General features: G+C 46.8%; 1 long non-coding RNA gene across 3 annotated transcripts; it reads right to left on the bottom strand.

The window, feature by feature from the left end:
* Positions 1–226: 226 nt before the first annotated feature.
* On the bottom strand, positions 227–21,615 carry LOC135420149 (uncharacterized). Of its 3 annotated transcripts, none has more exons than XR_010433395.1 (5): positions 21,526–21,615; positions 19,151–19,323; positions 18,924–19,041; positions 17,896–18,071; positions 227–16,445 (listed from the first exon to the last, which is right to left on the bottom strand). It is a non-coding gene; the product is annotated as an uncharacterized LOC135420149 (long non-coding RNA). The 3 variants fall into 3 exon arrangements; XR_010433394.1 differs by lacking the exon at positions 21,526–21,615 and adding an exon at positions 20,045–21,519; XR_010433396.1 differs by lacking the exons at positions 18,924–19,041; positions 21,526–21,615 and adding an exon at positions 20,045–21,519.
* Between the last annotated feature and the right edge of the window lie 2,718 nt (positions 21,616–24,333).

Here is a 24,333-nt window from a genome sequence, read left to right as displayed (position 1 = left end):
TTTAAGAAGCGATCCATAAATGGAAAGACCATATACACTGCCAAATGCCAGAAGAAGTTGGACCACATGATGGCTAATGGTGTCTCTATATGCAATACACAGGTGATTAAACAAGAGGGTTTATTCCTTTTCCACCTGTCCTCTAGTCAAGCTCCACATTGGGCGCCAATTAATATCTTAGTTTAAAAAGATTACAATTTAGAAATTAAGAGACTTCAAGTAGAAGTGTGGAAAAGGAAAAAGAAACAGCTTTTTATTAACAAAATCTGAATAAACAACAAATGGTGCAACCAAAAACTTTCAGAAGAAACAAAACAAAGTCCCAAATCCCCAGGTGGGGGGGAGAATCCCACAGCAACCCAGGGAGGGTGTGGGGGAAAGGCAGGACTGTCCTGGCAGTTGAAGAGCTGCTCACAGCCATGTGTGCCCGCAGTCAGAAATGAAGGAGTCCCTTTTTCCCCACAGGCAGTCTTGAAAGCAGAATACCTCACTCTGAGATGGTCAGTGACTCTCTCTCGGTCGTTCTCTGCGAGGTGTCCCATGGGGAAAAAAAACTTCCTCTCAGGAAAAGAGAAAGAGGCGGCCAAAAACCGGGCTCCCACTCTGTCCTGTCCCGGACCACCACCCCAAAAGCCCCCAAACAAAGAACTCCCTAGCTATCCTTGTGGCCACTGTGCTTCCCCATGAAACCTCCCACTCTCCCTGCTCCTGCACTGCCCCACATGTGTGGCCTCACTCCACCCCCACCCCCATCCTGGAAGAAACAGACAAGGGCAGGGGCAACATTGGGAAAAAATTCCAACATCTCTTTTCAAACCTGTGACACCATTGTATTTGCATTGGACTGTTAATCTGCCTGAATTTGGTCGAGATTCTTAAATGAATATTCATGGTAATTAATGTCATTTAATACCTATTGCTCCCTGAATATAATCATGTGCCATACGTGAACTGGCAAACACCACAAGATGTCCAATCTTGTTGAGAGTCTATGACCGATTAAACGCCATGAGCTGGACACTTGTGCAGTACTGAAGATGCACAAAGCACTACCAAGATGCAGCCTGACTTCAGAAGAGGGAGCCAATTAAAGAGGGAATATGTACACTGTGGGAAGTAAAAAACACCTTTAGGGATAGAAAAAAGGTATTTTAATATGAGCTCTTCCCCAGGTATTTGCCTACATGTAGAAACTACAGTAAACATTTATATTATTTTGCCAAAAAGTTTTATTTCTCCCACTTTATTGCCCACAGAAAAACATCTTTCAGGGTGTCCTATTCCTGGCCTCTTTCAAGACAATAGCATCTCTTGGAAGACCTTCAGCACATCCTACAAATAAGAAATGCCCAAGTCCAATCCTCCTTCTCCCAGCAGTCTGCCTGCCAAGGTTCATGCTGTTCCCCGAATAATAAAGCATAATCAGCTCCGTATTGAAGCAAAACCCATCCCCGGCATCAGTGCTACCAACCCCTGTCGTAACATAACAAGGACTCTTCCCAAAATATTTGGGCTTGCCCTGTCACAGTGAGAGGCGTTCGAGTTCAGCGCTCTGTCAACAATGCCAGGTGTCTCCTGAACCTCCGGCGCCCGAGCCAAGAGGGAGAGCTCAGAAGCACAGGAATAATCATTATTCACATTACTAAAATGTAACGGAATGTTTAAACAGATAACGTAACACAATCCCTCACAGCAGAAAAAAAAAAAAAATACTGTTTATTATTTATCCCAGTCAGATAGAAAATGAACTCAATCTCCTGGAAAGGAAAAGCAAGGCTCCTTTTTTTTTTTTTTTCTTTTCACAACTGACATCCACAAAAAAAATATTCTATTGTGCCAGCTGTGGTCCTTCAAAGGGGCTGATGTTCGCTGTGGCTCTTGATAAAATCAACTGGCAAATTGTGGGGTGAAAAAAGTGACTCAAAGCCAAACACATCTAAGAAGAAAAAAAACCCTGGTGAAATAAAAAATCCAAGAACAATTTCATGTTGAGTCAATCTGAAGATTTCATTTCAATTTTGATTTTTTGGGGGAATAAGAAAAGACACACACCCCCTTGCTTGAAAATAAAATTAAAGGACATTTTGAACACAAAGTAGTTTCAAAATGAAAAATCAAAGTGTTTCATGTCAGAAGTGTCAAAACTAACAGCTTCAGCATTTGTCAGAGCTTTTTTGAGTTTTTATAAATGACAAGTTTGGCATGTGTGCACAGACCGTTTTGGTGCTGCTGAATCTGCATTTTTGCATGCAAAAAAAATTGGTTGGGTGAAATTTTCTGCGGAGAAGCCGTTTGCTGTTCCCTTTGTGCAGAGACCAGCAGTGCTATCCCCGATGGCTGTGCCAGAGCCTCGCTGACACCTCCAGCTCCTCTTTGGCTTATTAATATTTTACTCTTTGGTTTGCAGGACTCTGCAGGCCTGGTCTTTTCCAGAACCAGCTCCCTGGTTAGCGGGAGGAGGTACAAAGGTTAGGAGAGGCTGACTGTGCGTCTCCAGCTTGATGTGCTGCTGTGTGACAGGTGGCCACGGACCTATCCTAAGGTGACATTAGGTAATTTATTAGCTTGGTTCATTACTGCCTTAACAAAGTTACAGGCTAAGCTCTCTTTCATCGGCTCACTGCCTTCCCAAAGTGGGGGTTTTCCAAAAACATTTTATCCCCAGAAGTTTGGAGATCTTACAGTCAGGTTTACACCTTTCCTGGCAGGAGGGTGAGGGTGGAAATCGGAGTAGATAGCACCTGAATTAAGGCATTTAGTTTAAAAACTTAAATTACATAAAAATCTTAAATTAAATTACATAAAAATCTTAAGTTACATAAATGCTATTGCTATAAAAATGTACCACGAAGCATTTACAATATTAGCAACTGAATACATTCTTGCTAGGAAAGCAGCAGCCACCCAGATTTTGCAGGTCTGCTTCCAGCATAGCTGACTTTGCTGCAGGTTTGGGACAGTGCCTAGTCCCCTGGGAAGGCAGCAGATAAAATCTTCTGCAGATAGCAGACACCTACCTGCCTTTTGCTACCCAATTCCTGTAACGCTTTCTACATCTCTCTGATGACAGCAACACTTCTTGCTGTATCTTGACAACTTCTAATTAACCCAATCTCAGCATCTCTGAAGCTTCCGTAGAAAACCAATGTAGTTCTTTAGAGCAAGAGACAAATCCAAAGCACCATCTCCTCCTCTGACCTCCATAGGGGCTACAAAACCCAAGGGTAGTCTGACTATGCTGAAGGCCAGACCAGCTCCTTCTCTGCCTTCCTGGAAGGCAGTACTGAAAGCCAGCAGAGATGGAAACAGATTTCTAACATCTTGTTGGCATTTCTGGGTCTGCTTAAACTCCTGCTGCAGGAGCACATGCAGAAATGTCCGTGAGGACATGCCACACATTCAGCTTCCAATGAGACAAGCAGTACCACATCAGGGAGATGGTGTCCTCACTCCCTGCCCTGCTCTCCCTGCCAAGTTCAGTATTCCCTGGGAAGGAGATGTAGTAATTGTGACTTTCCCCGTGAGGGGTTTTCTGTTGATCCTGTCTCAAAAGTGTACTACACTGAAATATTATTTCATCTTAACTTTTTCCACTATTATGACTATTTTTCAATCCAAAAGTCCAACATCAACAAAGATTAAAGCTTTTACTCTAGTTACATATCTACGAAAACAGCAGTCTCCTGTGTTTTGGGAGATAAACACTACCAGATGCTCTAGTAAACATAAGAGAGGGGGGAAAAAGAAAAAAGAGAGTGGCCAAGAGAAGGAAAGAGAAGTTAGAAATAGCAGAAGAGGAGGCCAGAAAAGTAAATTCCTGGTGTTTCTTGCTATGTGGCAGTGAAGAGGTTAAACCCCAGAACGCTACCATCTCTAGACAGAATTGGTTGTTATTGCATTGATAAAACCCCGGGTTGTGTTTTCCTTGTCCATTTTGACCCGTATCTGACGTTAGCATTGCAAATGATGTCTGCTGCCATTCAACTAGTCAGAGTGAGCAGACAGAAACAAGGCAGAGAGCTTACCAAAGACGATACTAATGGAAGGGGTGGGGAAAAGTCTGATTTACATGCAATTAATTATTATTTATGTAAAAACCATATCGTTGTGGTGGTTCTTGACATCATTCAAAGCCTCTTTTCAAAAGAGGAGTCCCCCTGGTTAGTGCACTGATCTTGCCTGTGCTGCAAATATGAACTGTGATTGCTGATGGCAGCCACGTTGGCCCATCGCCACCACTTGTAGGGTTGAAGTCAACTGCCCAAAAGAGCAAAGGAAAAGGATCCTGCCTCCTCCTGACTTTGCATCAACAGGGCCATGGGAAGCTAGCGATTCATTTGGTGGGAAGTCATCAGACCCGAGGCCAACATCGTGCAGAAGATGACAGAGTTGTGCATAACCATTGTGAAGAAGTTTCAGATTAAATAAATGTATTTTCTTCTGAACTTGTACAATGATTAACTTATTTATTTGATTTCAGCATCTAATCACAAAATAATTACCTAACCCAGCCCCAAGGTATCTTGGCAATGTTGTTCAAGACACACTCCAGCACAGACAAAAGCTCCCGCGGGAAGACATCAATCATCTTCCTGTACGAATGAAACTGGTCCACAAAAATGAAGGGCACGACTCCACCCCAGCTCTTTCAAAATTTGTGCGTCTCAGCCATAGTTCCAGTCCGGCTCCCAGACACATCCCTGCCCACTAGTTTTCACAAGAGCTAGGTCAAACCTCAAGTGCATGGATTACATATGGCAGCATGACCCAATTTATTCGGGCTCTGCTGGACAAAATCTATACAGTGGGAAGTTTATTGACAGTGTCTCACTGGTTCTCTCTAATTTGCCAAAGGAGCTGCTGGGCAGGAAACTCAGTTAACCTCAATCATGGTAAGGACAGATTAAAGGGAGCTAGACTCAAAAACAGGCAGGTCTCAAGCCATCTTCTTAATAAAGAAAAACAAACCACAGCATTAACTGGAGCAATTGGATGGGGTAGGAACTTTGGCTCAAGCCTGGGAGCGGAGGCTGGAGAGGATGGGATGGGCAGTGCTCATTGGAAGGAGGGATGTCACCTGGACAGACAGTCCCACCCACCCACTGAACTCTGTACAGCCAGTGTACCCCCAGCACACCTTCCCATCCTCCATCTCCCCCACACCCACCTCCAGAGCATTTCTACACACAGCATTGCCTCTGCCAATGCTGTCTGCTCACAGGGGAAACGCAGTGATGGTGGTGGCTGCTGAGCTTTGGGAGGACACACAGGGCAAGCCCAGGTTTTCCTGCCATAGACCAGGTGGACAAAAACAAGAGCACAGCCCGCAGAAACCTGCCTGCAAGGTTCCCACCTACCCTTCAGCTTTTAGACCACAGCACAACATTTCATGCTCTCCCTATCATTGCCTCCCTGTCAACTGCTGGGAGCACCAAAGCATAGCTAATCCCACCTGGAAATCTCCCTCTAAACATACAATTTTATCCCAAGCAATCAATTTCCAAACAGCACAAAACAGTATTTCCTTCAACCCTTGCACACCCCAGCTGTGATAGGATTTTCATCCTGGGTGAAATGGCTTGTCCAGCCTTGCCCAGTTTGTGAACGAGCTCTTATGCCAGTCAGGGACCTGATATCCCAGTTGGAAGGAAAAAAAAAAAAAGGGGGGGGGGAAAATAATTTTTCCTAGCAGAGAATAATCTTCTCTTTTGCATTATTTGTTCTGTTAAAAGCTTCTGTCATCAGCTTGAGACCAAGCAAACTCAGCTCACTCAGAGCATGCTTGGTATGAAGAAACATTTTCATTTCTTGGAGCAGGCTTCAAGATATTCAGCTTAGCTTGCCTTGCCTCCACTCCATTTCAGGCTTTAAATATTTTGCATTTTGGTTTTGGTATTTTTTGCCTACATCATAATCAACACATTCATTTCTAGTTTTATTTTGAGGAGGGTTTTTTGTGGGTTTTTTTGTCACCTTTATCACAGGGATAAATAGACCTGTATCTCTATATTCCAACCTTCAAACTTTGTAAAAGTGAATGAGGAGAGACTGTTTTTCCTTGTGAAATTAGCACAGCCATAGGGCAGAAACATTTTCACAGCTACCAAAAGCTCTTTATCTGGTTGGCCTAGAGACCAGATGTTTTCCTACAAATTCTTTGGCTCTCGTTGGTTCACAACTGCTCTCTGCCATCCTTGCACATTAAACGTCTGCTCTGGGTTTTTTTCAGAGAGAAGAAATTATATAAATGGGAAACTTCACACCCAAGAACATTGTGGCTGTTTGTTCCTACCCAGGGTGATTCTCTGGCCAACACATTACAGCTTCCACCCCGATACTGTGTGAGTTGGAGGCACATTTCCATCAACCCTCTAACATGCTTAATTACAGCAAATAATTTGTTTATGAAGTTCAGTTCTACTAAGCCCAACCTGGAAGCAGGTACTCATCCTCCCAGGTACAAGCACTTCTGCTGTAATTTCTTTTAAAGTCAAAGCTGATCTTTATCTACAAAAGGCCGGAGCAATAAGTATTTAGTGTGTTTAGAAAACACATCTCTTTCACCACACCTGCAGCCTGCCTGCCAGCTTTCAGCCATGTGGACTCTCCACTGCTCTGGGAGACTCCAGTGCAGTAAACAAAGTAGATGTCCCTGGCTTCCCATGTTCCAGGTACCTCTCCCAAATTATTTTACATGCTCATGCCCTAAAGGTCTTCCACAGGTCCTGTTTCCACAGCATTTCCAAGGGCTTGGATTGGCTGGTGGGAGGTGATGGTGGTTGGGTTTTCTTTCACTTCTCCAGTTCCTCTAGGTTGTTCTATTAACGACTTTACAAGAGAGACAGAAGAGCCTTCACTGTTGAACAAGAGCAGGAACCATTTCAGGAGTTAGTCCTAAGACTTTTTCTTCCCCCCACCCTTGATGTAAAAGACAAGTGAAATCCCATCCTTTTTGGGCTTCTGGTGAAAATTTGTTACAGCACCCAAACCTGCAGCTGTCTCCTATGAGCTGCTTCTACCTAACTCAAGATAATGTCCCATAAGCCTCTCCCCTGGCATTGCTGGTGTTCATGTGGGTCATAACAATGCCAGCACCACTGAACAAACAAACTTCAAAGGAAAAAGAAATGCCAGAGCCAGGGAGACACGCCTGGGGGCGAGAGAACTGGGATAATAAAACTCACGGCATCACCCCGGTGCCAACAACACAGTACTTTTTGTGCCTCTCATTCCTGCAGTTTCTTGGAATGATTTGCTAAGAACACCATTTCATTTTGGAGATGAAAGGAACAAACAGGCAAGGGTTAAGCCAGAGCCACCATCCCCCCACCCCAGCCTATTCACAGCAGAAGGAAATCTGTCTCTCTCCCACCCCTCAGCATCCTGTCTCTGCTGCCTTGGAAAACACACAAATCCCTTACAGCTTCCTGAGGGGCAGAGACCTCAGCCTGCTCCCAGCTGCCCTCCGCCCCAGTGCACCCTGCAGCATCCTGGTTTCCCCATGAGCGCCCTTCCCAGGGGCTCCAGCCACAGCAGCTCCTTCCCTCCCTCCTGGCCTGGCCAGAGGAGCTGCTCCAGTGGCACCATCTCCTGGGTTTTGTCCCAGCAGATGTTCAAATTTGGCCTTGGGTACAGTGGGTACCCCACAGCTACCACAGCTCTTCCTTCATGAGGGACTGAATTACTGCCAAGTGCCTGTTTCTCCCCCTTGCCCGCCTTTACCAGGTCTACCCCAATGGTTTATTTTCCCTTTTCTTTCTACAGTTGTTGGGGACAGCCAGAAGGGACTTGAAACTGCTCCCTCAAGATCATCCCAAGCTCATCCAATGTATTCCCCACTGGGCACCCAAGAGTTTCCCCATCCCACTGATGCCTACTACGTGGTTCCAAGGAGCCACGACATGTTCATAGCAATCTAGAGACGAGGAACCCACAGGCAGGTTTGTGTTAAACCAAGTCATGCAAGCCTTGGGAAGCCCCTCAGAGGTCACACAGTGTTACTGCTTTCCCTACATGGCCCTTGAGTGTTGCCGAGCAGCCCTGCCCTGCTGAGCAGAAAGGTTGGCTCCAGAGCCACAAGTCCTCACCAACAGGCTCAGAGAACAGAGCAGCTATCCAGCTACCCCTTCAGATACAGGGGATGGGTTTTAGGAGAAGCCAGCCCTGGGCACCTGAGGAGGCTCAGCATCACACAGAGCACCCAGAAGGCATCCCACCAACTATAACCACACGGCACTGCACAGCTGGGAGGTGCTCAATATCCTCACAGCAGCATCACCTCAGCTGTGTCCATGCCAGTAAGTGCAGTTTGAAACACGAAACGGCCTTCTGTGCTGCTTTCTGTCTGTGAGCTGGAGCATGGTGGTGTCAGCTCTAGGGCCTCTGACCCACAAGTTTTGTGTTACTCACAGAGGTATGCCCTGAGAACACTTCCAAAGCGCAGGTAGAGCACACTCTGCATCCTCATGGGGAATCTGTGCAGCCTAACTAGGCCACTGGGAATTCACACCCTGGCTCTCTGTGCTGGAACTCGCCTGTGGAGAAATGGCTTCTTCCAACACTCCTGGTCACGGGGAAGCGGCACGGAGAACTACAGCATTGCCAAATCTAAACATTGAAAATCATGAGTCATAGTTTCCGAAAATTATCTAGCTGGTATTTAAAAAGAAAAAATTAATGAACTCCATTTTTCATCTCTCAGATGACACCCAAAAGTTTCTCCACAGTTCTCAGTGCTAAAAACTCAAGGGAAAACAAACACATGACAGAAAGCAGGAGCAGAGATTTTCATGCATTCTCATGATTCCAGAAGCTGAAGCTTTAAGGAAATAGAAATAAACAAAAAAAGGCTCATGATATAAAGATTATAATTTGGCTAGCAGCAGAAGTAAAACCTCATGGTTTATGTGACAAACCTCAACTGAGTAACTCAGCTCAAAAACTTGGAAAAAGAAGGTGAAACATTCCAGCATCATTTTGGCTGCCAAAATAACAGAAACAATTGTGCAAAATTTCAACACAAGAAAAAAAAAAAGATCAGTGAGATTTGTTCCACTTTAATGAACTCAAAGGCAAACAGATGTTGACAAAAAGACGTTGCAAATAGTTCTTGTTGTTGTTCAGCTGAGCCTGACTCGCCGTGATGCGACTGCATCTCTCGTTCATTAAGTCATCCCCCTTCACTCTCACTCCTCACCAGTGGCTCCTCAGCCAGTGCCTCTGCACCCTCCGTTTCTTTTGCATCTTTTACCAGTACTACGAGTTTAATTTCAGTCTCTTGTACACCACATTAACAGTCATAATTAATTATTCTCATTTCTGCTGCAAGAAGTACCTGTACTGGGTACTTCTCTAAGAGAAAGAAGCACAGACCCTGTTTCAGACACATGAAAAATCCCCATTCCTTGGTAACATCTGCACTTTTTAATATGATTCTACAGTTTGGGCTAAAAAGGGCTCAGCTGGCTCCCACGTGCTACCTTCTGTCCTCCTTCAGCATTGAAGCAACTCTTAATTTTATTTACTCTACATTAGACTTGTAGGACCCAACCTAAATGATACCAAGATCCAAGAGGTGCTCTCTTGGGAAAAGCCCTCCGAAATGGATCCCATGTCCAAATTGAAGATGACACCAACACTGGTTTCATTTCAAGGCCATCCAGATGTTCAGTAAAGTGATTAGGAAGTGGTGTGTATCAAATATAAGATACTCTGCATTGAACTAATGCATTTATTTGCTCTGAATGGTTTTTCAGTTCAGGGCAGCACTTTGCCTGTCACAAGTAAAGTGCTTTGACAGAACACATGGACGTTTCTGCTGCTTAAACTGAGCCAGCAAATAGAATGGCCAGCAATTCCCAAGTCTCAAAAGAGTCCAAAGAAGTACTGTCACACTGATATATTTATTTCCTGGTCAACTAAATGCACGAGTTCAGGTCCCATTTTTCAGCATCCTTCATGTCCACAGCCATTTGAAAGGAAGCAAATAAACATAACAACATTATCGTGGGGTCATTGAGTTTTCAGCCTCTTACTGGCTACCAGGTGTCCAGAATATCGCTAAAATCAGGTCGTATGACCCTTTGCTTAGAAGAACAAAGGCCAAGAGCTTGTCCCAGATATAGGTGGTACAGCACCTTTGCCCAGACAGGTTTGTTTCAGTGCTGTTCCCAAACCAGGTGTCCATGCTTGTGGCACCAGGCTCTGGTGCATAACCTGGCTCCAGCTGTGTAACTGGGAAAAGGTAGGCAAAACCTGCCCAGGGCTAGCAAAAGGTGGTAAAGCCTTGTCTCAAAGGTGCAAGCACCTTCTACCTCTCCCATAGGGACCTACTGGGGATTTATCATTCCCTTCAAAGAGGAAGAATGAGGATGAAGTACAGCTGAGAACATGAAATTGGTGGGTCCCCTGTTTCACTGCTGTATTTAGCAATCCAAGAGAATAAGTAGCCCCCTTCTTCCTACTTATCAGAGAAATGCTCAGTGGATGTGCTGACTATTCCCCTGTTTGCCACAGTTTTCTAGGGAGAATTACAGCAACAAAATCCCCAGGCAATCACTAAATCCAGAGGCATCACATCCTCTGCTAATGGAAAACACTAACTCCATCCAGCTCAGAAAAGGCACCAGCCACCCCATCCCATCCAAATGCAGCATCCATAGACACGAGCAGGATCTCCCCTGTCAGGGTCCCTTTTGACTCTGAGCCTATGTTTCTTTTTCTCAATCAGGTTTCTCCTTGTACCTTCTGCTTGTGCAGAGGGGAGGACTCACAGGCACATGGGGAAAAAAATCCAGATAAGAGAATGCAGCTGGGTTGTAATTTGTAGTTTCACAGTCCTCGGTGGATAAGCCCCAACACAATACATCCATTTGCCTGCAAATTCCGAATTGTGTTAAACCCACAGTAGTTCTAATGTAACAATATCTTCATGCTGAGCAACTTGAAGACTGCTGAGAAATACAGCACTTAAAGAGAACAAAAAGCAAATTCCCAGCAGCACCTTCCCACCCCCATGTTTTTATTGAGTTTTAGTAGAAAAGAATTCAAAAATACAGAGGGCCTGCAGACCAGATTAGGCATTGTCTGCATTAATTTGGGGTTTACATTACTTTCAGCTGATACTCTGATGAAAAATTAACCCAGCATTCCTCCATGGCTTGGGATTTCATGAACAAGTTTTGCAGACACATCTCTGCTCCCTGTGGCTGGTGTTCCCAACAAATTCCACTTACATGGGCACATGGGAAAAGGAGGAACAGCCCCGTGAGTGTATATTTGTTTGCAAGGCAGTCACACAGATGAAAAAGAAACATGTAGAACATCAGCTCTGACACAAGAGCTCTGGAAGGGGTTGTGGTAACGTGACTTTTCACCAGCTTTAGTGACAGAAGAATCTGGCCACCAAGATACCTGGTCTTTTGCCATACAAATATCAGAAACTGATTTAAGTGGCATTGAGATTTTTCATTAGTGCCTGAAGGAGCTGGAACTCACATCTTCCTGCACATGAGGAGGTGTGGGGCTCCTCAGTCTAAGGTGATCTTGTAGGTTTTTATCTTAAGCCTATCCCTGAAGGCAAAAAGTTTTTTAAGGTTATGAAGGTGTTATGCTCCCAGCTGAGCTTATCCCATTATGATATCTTAATTCTCAAAATATATAACAACTTCATAGTTGTCATTTTATTAAGATATATAGGATGCAAACCAGAGAACTGCATTCATAAGATTCGTCAGTGTAACATATTTACATTTCCTGGCTTATTTCTGATGGAAACTAAGTTTTTAGCAGCCACCTGTAAATTCAAACACCCGAGGTCCTCCCTCTCACCAGAGGTTACAAACTTGAGCCACTTCTCCCAAGAACATCCAGGACCAGAAAACTCTCACCATAAGGGGCACTAATAAGCAAAAGCTCCATCTGTGACTGAGCAGGAGGAAACATGACTGTGGGAGGATAACAGGGCATCAACACACCCCAGCTGAACAGAGCACATGCTGAGCACTCCATCCAGACACCTTCAGCAGCAATCCAACATGCTTCACCATCCTGGAAAGACAGGCTCCTGCAACACCACCATAGTGCTTCCACCTTCCAGGGAAAGGCTGGTGGCCTTTTTCAGTAGCAGCACATCCAACTCCTGGGAAGTACCACCACAAAACTCACTAAGTCCCATTACTAACGCTTGTAGCTTCCCAAGGCACAAAAATCACTCCTGACTCCACCAAAACCGCTCCTCTCTCTCAGTTTTTCACTGCACCCCCCTCCCAGCAGCCCGCAAGCCCCCCAAGCAGAGCCCAAGAACACCTACCTTCCCACAGCAACACATGGTCTTCCTTTTCCCTGTGGCTTCATTCCAACCAGCCTTGATCCATGGCTGGCAGAGAGCTGAAAGGCATGGGAGCCCCTTCTCAGGGGCCATATTTCCCTTCTCCCTTCCAAAGCACCTCCCCAGAGGAGAGCTTACCTTCCTTGTGGGCTCTTGTAGCCTGAGGGAGCTCTGGGAAAACAGCTTGTGCAGATGGAGCAGGTCAGGCCCATTCCCTCACTGTCTGCTCACAGGTGTAGGCGTTTTCCTCTCCTGAGCAGGAACTGGAGGTTGCAAAAACACAGTGTGAAGCATCTCCCTGCTCTGCTCCCTCAGGTGGGATGGCAGGCAGGAACATGGGGACCTCAGCTCCAGAATTTCTTGTCTGGATATCCTCCACTTAAAGGATTTAGACCCTCTAAGTTAAAGGAGTTTACATGAGACAGGGTGGCAAATTTGGGATTAAAGCACATCAAACATTAGGTTTTTTAAAAATACAGTAAAAAACAACATCAGTTGGAAGTGATTGGCAAGAATTAACATGGGCATTCTCACTGGAGCAAGGTCTAGAAGCTGTAGCAGACAAATACAAGCATTGCCATCACGCATTGCTTTATATACACCCTGCAAAGGCAAATCACTGGGTGGGAAATGGAAATCATGAAGGAAAAATATACATGTTTCTGATTATTCTATCCCTAATGTTGTGTTCTGTCATTATGGCAGATTGCTTAATTGTGCTGCTGATTACTTTTCCTGAATTCTTCCTACAGCTGTAGTTTTTGCAGCGCCGTGGAAACACTAATTAGCAGGAGGAATGTTGCCTTACATTTCTTTACAATATATACATGTTAAAAAAAGAGAATTCCTCAGCATTTACTTACTTAGTCCTCCTCTGTTGTTTATTTAACCCATCTCACTCCTTGTTGATCTGTCCCTGCTGCACACCGTGCCTGGGAAAGGTGCAGAGGTCACGTCTCGCTGTAGGCTGAAGGCAGCTGTAATCCCAGGCAGCAGCAGTTCAGCTCAGTCCTTCCCACCCCACAAAACTCACCTTATCCAGCAATCCAAGTGTGCATTCACTGTGGGATGGGTTAGTCTTTTGCTACCAGGAATTATCTCTATACTTTGCAATATGCAAAATAAGCTGCCGGTATAGGAACATCTGCACGATGCTGTAATCTTACTGCATGTTTAGACTCCACATCCTTAATGATCCATCACAGGGCTGATTGGAGGTTGTTTAACTCTTGTTTCACTGTGACGTGTTTGCCCTGCTTGTCCTGCCATATATTCCTGCAATATATCCACTCGCTGAGGAGAAATGCTTATTATTTTTTGGAAATTACTGCTGTGGCATTGGAATTTTTTATTCTTTTGTCCTTAAGTGCTAACTTCCAGTTCAGCCAACCTTCCTCTTCCTCCTTGTCATCCTCTCTCCAGCAGATGCAATGGGAATAGAGAAGCTGCTCACTAGAAGTGTGTGTGGAGCCCTCACATAAGTTATTTTAAGAGGGGTCAGAGGGGATCCTAGTCTGACAGTTCCATAAACCCACCAGTATGGGATTGTTGGGATTAACAGCAAAATCTGAGGGGGAGTAAGCAGCACATGGCTGCTGTTTGTAAGCTTTGCCTCTCTCTGAAGTTACTGATGCATTGACCCCATCTAGCACAGCACTTTTTCTGTTTCTCTTGCACATTTAACCGTGGTCTGAGCCAGCACCTCAACTGTAACCCCAGGGCCAGCCAGCTCTGTGTAATCAGCATTTTAAGCCTCCAGCAGAGGAGGTTTTGCTCTGGATGCTTGAGACTACAGCTATTCCGTCAGCTCAGTTTGGGTTTGACTCTCTGGGAGCTCGCACAGCCCACGCACCACAGCACGGCCACCCTGCTTCCCAGGAAAGGAAACTTGGGTGGGATGAGAAACCTCTTCAGGCGCCCCAGGGGCCCGCGGCGTGGCTGACTCATGAGCGATGCCCACGGGGCTGCCGCCCGGCGCTGAGATTTCGGTGGCTTCAGCGAGTTCCCCACTCAGCCCTGCCCACGGCCCATGACACGAGCGATGGGTGTTTCGGTTCACCAGCAGCACCAAAGTCAAGACAAAGCAAACCAAAAGCAGGTTGGGCTGAGCAGTTTAACAGCTCAAAACCCAAGGCGAGGAACATCTTGGCTCAGCTGAGCAGCGGCAGTGGGTGAGGAGTGCCCAAAACTCACCGAAATAGGGTTTGACCACCTGAAAGCTGAGAAGGAAATAAATGAGAAATCTGGGTAAAGCCAAGGGCAGCTCATTAAGTCCCATTTGTAAGCAAGAAGCCAGCTTTGGGGCTTAGAGCACGTGCTCAAGGAACAGAGGCTACAACACAGATCCATTGGAGCAGCCTCCATGCTTTATGCACATTCACAAAATCCATTGGCTTCTTCTGGCATGTATTTTCCCACCCATATATTGCTCCTGAAACTAAAATGACTTGAACAAATAGTGCTGTGCACCAGGACAAGGACTTGAGGATGCATCACACTGACTGAAGCTGGCTGTACTGCTGGGACAGGCTGTAGGAAGAATCCTTGGCACCTCCTGGGCTTCCTACACACCCTTCAAAGGACCAGACACCACGTGCATGGCCAGCCCCGTGGTGCTGGAGGCACTGGGCTTGCTTTGAGCCTGCAGTGGAAGAGCTCGTGCATGCTTAGCAGGCGAGGTCAGCGTCTCCGGACATCTGGCAGCTCCCAACAGGCTGCCAGACATTGGGAAATCTGAGACAAACACACAAAAGACTCCAAATGGGCCCGTACACAATGGTCAGGTGGGAAATGCCTGGGGAAACCAGCATGTATGGTAACCTGGCACTCTACAGTCTAGTTTGCTTTAGCCATGATTGGAATGCAACCAGTTCTGGGTTTTGTGGAGTCAGGAGTGGGATCTTCATCCCTGTACCCACTCCACAGTCAGGTTCACTAAGGTATTTAGACACTGGAATCTCATTGAACAACTAAATCCCATTCATTTCACTGGACCTCTGCTCACAGGGAGAAGTCCCTACCCAAAAGAGCTTGCCAGTGAGGAGCAGAAATGTCAGGTAGAACAGACTGTTAAAAACCAATAGCAGACACATATCCTCCAGAAGAAAAGCCATTTTATCTGGCTGTTTCCAGTAAGTACAGGAAGAGGTTTCATGGTCACCATAAGTATTAGGATTGAATAATGTTTGGCTATATTAATCTGAAGTGCACAGCAGGGAATAAGGTAATTTTTCCATCCTTCTGATTATATGTAAAATTTTTATATGAGCTTTTTGTGGATTTGATTGCAGCAACTTGGGATGTTTCCCAGTTTGCTCCTCTCCCAGGACACTTTTTCTGGATCAGCTGCTAGCGAGCCCTAGTAGAACACATGCTATAAAATATTTGTTGCTTTAACATCTCAAACAACCTAGAGAGAGGAGGTTATACTCTCCTGGCCCGTGGCCCATGTGCAGTGCCTTTGCTGTCTCGGAGGCCCTCTGTTAATATCTGCTACAGCCAAGCACCAAGGAGTGGGATGGTCCCACAGCACCATGTGGGCTCACAGTGACTCACCTGCAAACAGAAATCCATGCTTTCCTGCCCCAGCATGCCTGGTGACACCTTTCACTTTGGTTAATCCAGGACATGTTGGCTAAGAATGTCCTCACCCACCCTCTAAGTGGCAGTGCACATAAGTCACTTTGTTACTTAAAGTCTGTATTTCTTTGTTAAAGGAGATGCTGCAAAGTGCTTGCAAATACTGTTGGCTGCTGTGAACTGTGGTGCCCAAATCAATGAGGGACATGACAGTCAATTACCCTTCCACTTTCTGTTTGTCCCCAGCAATCAACCTAATCGATACCTTCAATCTCAATTGACAGGAGATATGAAATCTGATATAGGACGTTCCATTGTTCTGGAAGTACTGTCACATTGTGTGCAGGCGGCCACTGCATTTATTTAACCACTCATTTCACTTCCACCTGCTCCAATCCAGCAGGGTGATGTGCTCTCCAAACACATCACATGCATCCTTCTGGCACAAGTGCCTGGCCGCCGTCATCGATGGGGACAGCAGGACCACAGCTCATTGCCCTGGGGCATCTTCACTGCAGAGTTAGCTACCTGAGAGTGGCTGCGGTAGAAAATACGGATAAAAAGTTTAGGCCACTGCAGCAGGGCAAAAGGAGGAAAATCAGGAGGGAAACTCAGGTGCTGAAGCAAGGAAGATGTTTCCCAAGGTGCTGCTCCGCAGAAGCACTGTGAGAGTGGATCAGCCCCAGCCTTGCTCTTGTCCCAGGTGGCATCTCCATCCATTGCCACCCCTCATGTCACCCAGTCACCGTTCAAGCAGTGACAGTCTCTCGATGTGCACTCACTGGCAGAGCACTTGGCTTTGTGGGAGGGAGGGTGGCGAGGAGCAGGAGGTTGTGCCTGTCTTTGTTACAGGAGACTTAGCAAAGCTTCCAAATATTTGAAGAAGAGCCGTGCCAGGAGCTCTTTCAGAGTTTCCTTCAAAGATGCCAGTTTGAACAGGCTTTTGTAATTGAGAAGGATGATTTGCATTTGTAATGGTTTAAACACAAACCCATACACACCGGCTGGGTGCAATGCAGCAGGGACGGGGCTGACTGGGATGGAAGCAGTCTGGAGCAGAGAAGAGCTTCCCTGTACTCCTGCCCTCCCACCCAAAAGCCTTGTGGGCTTTTTTTGGTGTCCCCCACACATCCCTGCAATCACAGGCTGCATGACATCTCCCTGCCATTGGCACCTAATGGTGCCCAGGCCCCCCACCATGACAGACGTATCCTCTTGGTGGCCCTTCAACACCTGTCCTTTGAACAGCAGGATAAGCTCCTCAATGGAATGACTACAGCAGCCAAAAATGGCCATGCTAACTTCTGGAGCTCTGCTGCCAGGTACCTGTGGGCAGCTCAGCTGTGAAGCCAGAGGTCTCTTGCCTGCAGCAATTGCTCCCCAAAGGTGAATCCCAACTCCATGACTTACCACCACAGTGCTTCCAGCTCCTGCAGGCTTCGCTGCAGGGAACTGGCTCCTTAAAGCACATGTCCTGGGGTCAGACAGCCAAGGCTCTTGGCTTCACCTTAAAAATACTCAAGGAGGTGGTGAAAATAGGAGGAGTACCTGCTGCATCCTCGGAATCATGAAGAAAAAGCTGGAAGACTTGTACTCAGGAGCTCAAGATGTAGACAGCAAAAAACCTGCTCTCTCAAAAATGATTTGGTTGGCTGTAACAGGTCTGAGCTGTGGGTCCCCTCACCCTCAGTGACACCCTCAGCTCCCTGCAGCATCGGGCAGCCCCAGCAGACCCTTCAGGGTGCACTGCACAAGCAAACACCGCAAGCCCAGGCCAGGACCATGGCTGGAGGCTTGGATGGAAAGGAGGGGAGAAATAGCTAATCCATTCATCAGAGCACTGCACAGCTCCAGCATATCCCAGGAAGGACTGGGCTGGATGATGCTGCTCACAGCCATGCAAGTAGGAGGTACTCCTGATACACACCTTTGGCTTCTCTCATCCTGCTCCTTATTATCCCTGAATACAAACATCCAAGGCAACCAACCTTAAAGGTAAATTCAGACATCCCAGAGTGTTCCCTCAGCCCTCGCAGCCCCAGGTTGGTTCTTGAAGCATCCTGCACACCATTTTTAGAGGACAATCGAGTGAAATAGATCCTGATGAGCCAGCTGTGAGTAACGATGTTCTGATGTCCAATGTGCAACGGAGGCAGGAAAGCAGCTGAAAGATAATGGAGATAAAGCATTATTCCTAGGATTGCCGTATGGCCAGGAGCCAAGGCATTCCCCTTTCTTAATACACAATCCTTGTCATAAGATTGAATATCCATTTGGGGGCAGAATTTCCCTACTTTCCTCTGCACACTCCCCTCTGAAAGCGTTGTAATGCTTTACTTATTGGCATCTTATTTTGATGAATAGGCTGCAATTGGTGCAAAAATCTACTGAATGGCTTTAGGAGGCTCAGACATGTGATCGTTGGCCCATTTGCACTAAGTATCATCACTCAAAGTCTGTATTACTTACAGGATGCTTAAGCCAGCATATTTTCCTAACAGGCACAGTCCTCTGAGGGTATAGCTAAGTGTGCTGGGGACTTCTTTGAAGTAGCATAAACAGTAGTTACTCCCCAAAGACCCGTTCAGAAAAACACCCTTAAAAACTAAGTTTTGTGCCTTTGGAGAAAAAAAAGCCCAACTCTAACATACTGCATAGGGAGCAATGCTGGGAGGGGTGGCTGCCTGCTGGGCTCAGAGTGGCATGGAAAGGAGAGATGTCCTGTCTCTGCTCTTTGGCTACAGTGAAATGCAGGTATTGGTGGGGAGTAAAAGAAAGGGAAGGAAAAGGGACTTCGGAGAAATGTGGGTCAAGTACAAGAGGCTGCTTTTGTTTGTTGTATTTTATGTAACGGGCAGGGATAACCCAGGTCACAGTGCCTGGGAAAAGCAGACCTCAATCAATCAGCGATGGCAACAGCAAAGTCTCTGAGCTCAGGTGCATTTCTGCAACCTCTTACAGCCATGAAATAGCTTCTCTGCTGACAAGCTGGCCCCAGTACCAGACTACTCCTTACCAAAGCACTTTTCCTCTCTGGAGCCCAGGGAACGCAGGTCCTTAGGGTGGTTTGTGTGAGCACCCCTTGGCACATGTTTTGGGGTGGCACAGCCATGCTGTGTGAGGTTCAGGGACACCTGTGCTGGGCAGCACAGAGGGTAATTAACACCAGCAGCTAACCCAGTTATGAAGCCCTCCTCGTGCTGTGTGGCAGGAAAAGGGCATCACTACCCCCAGCACACTCACCTGTATGGGTTTTGCTGGTTTCTTCCAGAATTATTCCTGACCTTGTCAGTACTGTAGGAGACTCATCCCACTCTTACCTTCTGAGTGCAGAGATGCATTTGATATGCTGCTGTTTACTTTCCAAGAGTCAGACCCACACAAGGCCCTGTCTTAACATCAAAACCAGCTCATTTCTAGGTGAGGAGAAAAGAGGGAAAGGCAGCTATTCCATTTAGCTCAAGAGAGGGGAGAAGCCACTTGCAGCATATAGAAGTTCCCTCCGTGGTTTAGTATTCCTAATTACAATTAATTAGAAGTTGTAGTGTGCTCTACCCCACCCTTTCTGCCTCTCTTTGTGCAAAATGGTTGGCAAGAGTTTTTTTCAAGAGTGTTGTATTTACAGTGTCAGAGATGTCACCAACACAACGGTGTTAGCTGGCACTTTGTGTGGGATGTGCTGCTTTGCCCCACTGTGGACATAAAGTGCTTTTTCTATGTTGTACCAGGAGTGCAGAGCCCTGGGAAGAGATCCCATCCCATCCCCAAGGAGCAACACCAGGGCAGCACTGCCAGCTCCACTCCAGCTGCAAATCTGCCCAGCCATGACAGCTTCTCCCTGTTCCTACAACTTGCTTTAAACTTTGTGTGCTCAAAGAAAGTTATACCCTGACTATTTTTAACTTGCAGTTATGTTCAGAAATGCCCCAGAAATCAAAGACTTTATGAATTTTTCATCAACAGTTGAAGAAAATCTATTTCCTTAGTGCTCTTCATAATTTAGCCACCCTCCCCTCTTATTTGCACTGTTTATACATGAATTCCTACAGCATTATGTGCTTTGTGTAAGCAGGAAAAGTCCAGTCCAGACACGGCTCCATGACAGATCCCCCTGACTAATAGCAGAATTATCCTTACATAAGTCCTTTCTCTTCCTTGGCATTTTTTCTCCCTCCAGGAGGGTGCTTCCCCGCACACCACGCGGGATGGAGCGGCTCAGCTCCATGCCTGATGTCGCAGTGCCATCTCATGGCAGCTCCAGTGCCAGCCTTTTACAGGAGATCCACTTGCTTTCAACTCTTAGCAGGTGTTTCCTTGTTGAGCTGTTGAGGTTTTAAATTTATAAACTCTTAAAAAACCCCAAAACATTAAATAAGAGTTTTTGGTAGTTGAAAACTATGTCCAAAACTTAAGAGGCTTCAAAAAAAGTTCTGAGATGAGCACAAGCAGCAGACATAACTTATTTTCTTAGAAGATGATCAGCTTTCCAGCCCAGCCTGCTGCCATATAAACGGTAACACTACACAAACATGTGTCTGCCATATTCCAGACCATCCCTAATGGCTCCTTCATTTCAACAAAGAGAAAAGAGAAGACAAAAACATACTTAAGTCTGGAAGCCATTGCAGGCTTTGAACAGTAAAACTCCTGCAACTGTTGAACTTCCACTCCCACCTCCTCACGGCTCTCAGAAGCTTCCAGCAGTAAATGCCCATGGGGGTTCCAAACACCAAGAGCTCCATCCAGCATCTGTGGGTGCACAGCAGGAGCACCTCCATAAAGGCAGCAGAGGAGAAGCAGAGTGAGCACACACTGAAATTTGAGTCTGCGCCCAGTCTTGTGGCGTTCCAACGAGCTGGGAGGAGTGTTGAGGAAGCCACGCTTTCTACAGACCTTTTCTTCGAGGCTGCAGCTCATCCTGTGCTCACAGGAGGATCAGCAGGAGGCCTAATCCCAAAGACTAGGGTCTGGATGCCAGCGGTGGAGGGAAGCTTTTTCCCCCTCAGAGCAGCAGCGCACACAGCACTGGTGTGGAGGGGTATCCTGCTCCAGCAGGGAAAACCCAGGAAAATCAGATGTTGTTTCCAACCAGCTCAGGACTCTATTGGCAGAGGTCCAGTGCCAGGGTGGGAGATGAGCTGTCAGGACATGGGAGGGTCTGCTGCCCCCCATACCAGAGGCAGCTCAACAGGTCCCTCTTTGGGAAAACTCAGGGTCTATATCTGATAAAAACAATCAGAGAAAATATTAGAAAAAAAGGAGGTGCAGCACCTGCCCTGCTCTTGGAGCTCCCTGGCAGGTACTTCCCCTGGCTCAGGCTCAGCCCCCTCTGCTGCATCCATGCCTCTGGTTTGGCTTTGACTCTCTCAAGACTGTGGGTCTGGTAGGATTGGGATCTCCAAAGAAAGCTGAGAGGTTTACTCAGAGCATGGCAGGGTGGCATGACCACCAGCAGAGTTTGTTTTCTGTGAAGACAGTACCTGCCTCTTGCAGACTTCAGGCTGACTCAAGAAATGTGTGAAGGAGGGAGAGGTGCTCAGGGAACACAGACTGTGAGCAGCTAGAAAAGGTGAAAAAGGAGCAGGAAGGATGAAGGTGAAGGCAATGAGGATACTCACATCACTTTTGTCATTGGCTTGACTCCAGAGGGAGGATTGTCTCTGGAAACATGGAGAGGGGCTGCCTGAGCTCCTATGGTTGGGTGTCCTGCAGGAAAAAATTCCAGGAAAGTCACCTGGTGACTCCTCACCACACAGCCAGAGCAAGAGGGTGGTGGATCTGAGACACGAAGCCAGAAAAGTGGTGCTGCCACTGCTGCAGAGTATAGATGTAGAGAACAACTAGTAAGGTGGCTGGGAAATACTGAATGCAAACAGAAAAAAAAAGTCCCCCCCAAATTATCCCAAAGAAAAAAACTAAGCCATCAAGCTTTCTGTGCAGACCACGCCTGTGCCACACACTGCAGGATCATTTCCCAGGATCATTTTGAAACGTTGCTGAGAGCCAGCAGTGCTAATGCATTTGGGTCAGCATTTTCCTACTCCAAACCCACTGTTTCATGACCAAAAAACACTCAGGAAAAATCCCTTCTACCTTTGTTTGGATTTACTATGTGATCTACCCCATGAGTCTGACAGCTGCAGGGGGAGGCAGGGGTGCAGGGTGCCAGGATGGGTGCTTCTCTGGTGTGATGGGAGGCCATGGAATATGGTTATAAGCCCAGGAAGGGCACAGCATGGCACAGAATTACATGTACCATCCATCACTTGCTGACTGTGTTGTTTTCTCTTTGCACACTTGTATGGAAATGTAACTACAAAACATTCCTCTGAACAGTTCCCTTATGTGCAAATATAGCTTTAAATGACTTCTCTAGGAAAGAATCCTCACTATTTTATACAAATTGTCTTGCATGTTTATTACACAGAATCGTGATCCAAAAAGAAGGGGATTCATCCCATGCCTGTTCATAACACTGCTGTCCCTTACTCATTAGGAGCTGGAACATACTCCAGGCACCCTCATATGATAAATGATACTGACTTTGCTCTTTGCTTCCAGCCTGCTTGGATGTGCTTATTTATGGAGCCTTAGTGCACTGATGGATATGGTTCTCTCCCAGTTCCTCCATGAGACAGAGCACATTGTGGGCACTGGACTTGGAACAGGCAGTTTGGAGAGGGATCAGTAGAATCTGAAACTCTGCTCCTGGCCTTGCTGCTGTGCAGGGACACCCTGGGACTGCTCCAGAGGTGCTGCACTTCCCACTGACTCTCTCTTCCCAGCAGCTGGTAGCTTCCCCACCACATTTAAAGCCCTTTTACCCATCCCATGACTCAGAGCAGAGCACCAGGCTGGACTCTGAGCCACGCAGGTGCATGGATGCCCACTGGCCTGCCCTGGGAATGCTGTGCCTGGGAGGTGTGAGCAGGATGTCTCCTTCTGTATTTAGCTTGGCTGGCTCAGCCAGCCCATTCCACTGTCTGCACAGCCTAGGGGAGAGTGGAAGGAAACAACGAGCTGCCCAGCCAAGCCAAACACCAGGAGGTCAAATGCTGCAGCACGGCTTCTCGGAGATGACACACACACCCGGGGCAGGTCCACTTGACTCCTGGCACAGGAGCATCTTTCAGAACCCTGCAGTAACACTGCAGCTGCAAATGCCAGCCCCTGCCCCAGGCTCCAGCACACACCACCTCCCTCCCAGGGATGAGATTTGCAGCCTGCGAGGGAGGAAGGTGCTGGGATGGGTAATCCTGGTGCAGAGCACAGCCTCCCTTCCCTGGAAGTGCAGGGGAAATAATACAGCCTTCATTAACTTGTCAAATTAAGAAATTGAGAGCTGTCAAAGTGTAGCGAAGATTGGAGGTGGCTTTTATAGCAAACCTTCGAATCTCCCACTGTTTGTCTAATCTAATTTCCTCATCCTCTTGTCCTAAGAGAATCATTACAGGAGAGGGAGAAGTGGAAAGATGAAGACATGCACAGTTTCCATCTGAAAGCACCTCCTTTCCGTGTGTGTGTGTGGATGAGAGTGTTTATATAAGCTGTGCGGGATCAGCAATTTCCCTCTGCCAGGTTTATGTTTTAAAACAACTCGTAAACTTCATCCCCTCTGGTCAATCTGCCACAGGAAGAATATAAAAATAAAAATATTCTTTTGTTTTGGTGAAAACCCTCCTGTCCTCCAGTGCTGACTTTTAAGAAGGCAGCACCAAAGAGTATTCTGAAAAAGCAACATGTGGCACATCTCAAGCCCCTGCAGCTGAGATAAAGCCCTGGAGGAACCAGCTGCTGTGACAGCAGAGGGTGAAGAAGCTGTCCAACGACAGCACAAAACGCAAATAAATTCATGGTTAACATCATCTCTGCTGGGGAATGAAAGGTTAAAACCACACCAGCAACTGATTGGGAACAGGCTTTTGAGGCAAAGCTGCCATTCCTTGCCTGCTAATTGTTATGTTTTCCAAAGATTTCATCAAGTAAGTTGTGTTCAACAAACTGCTATTTAATTACCAGAGTAGAATCCTGTTAATTAGCCAGCCCCAGAAGACAGCCCTTCATCCCTGTTAAGTGAAATTCCCAACTAATCCCTCCAGCAGCCACTGTGTTGCAGCCTGGGGAGCCCCAGAGAGCTATTAGAGATGCCCCCAAAGGTGGGGGGAGCATCAGAGCTCGGCCCCTGCCCAGGACTGTCCTCAGCCCTTGGAAGGTGCAGACCAGGACAAGTGTAGCACTCAGAAGTAAAAAGCTGTTTATTCCTCAGCTCTCCCTCCCAGCACTTTTTTCCCAGGTGGCTTCAACCATAGCCCAGCCAGCAGCTCCTCTTCCCCTGGGGCTGGCACTCCCATTGCATCCCTGGGCTGCATCCCCGTGCTCCCTCCCTTCCTCCGCACAGTCTGTGCCTGTGCAAGAGGCCACCAGCT

Source organism: Pseudopipra pipra, chromosome 11 (genome assembly GCF_036250125.1).
Source record: "Pseudopipra pipra isolate bDixPip1 chromosome 11, bDixPip1.hap1, whole genome shotgun sequence".
NCBI lineage: Eukaryota > Metazoa > Chordata > Aves > Passeriformes > Pipridae > Pseudopipra > Pseudopipra pipra.
Note: the sequence above shows the minus strand (reverse complement) of the source record. Positions and strands in the feature narration are given on the sequence as shown.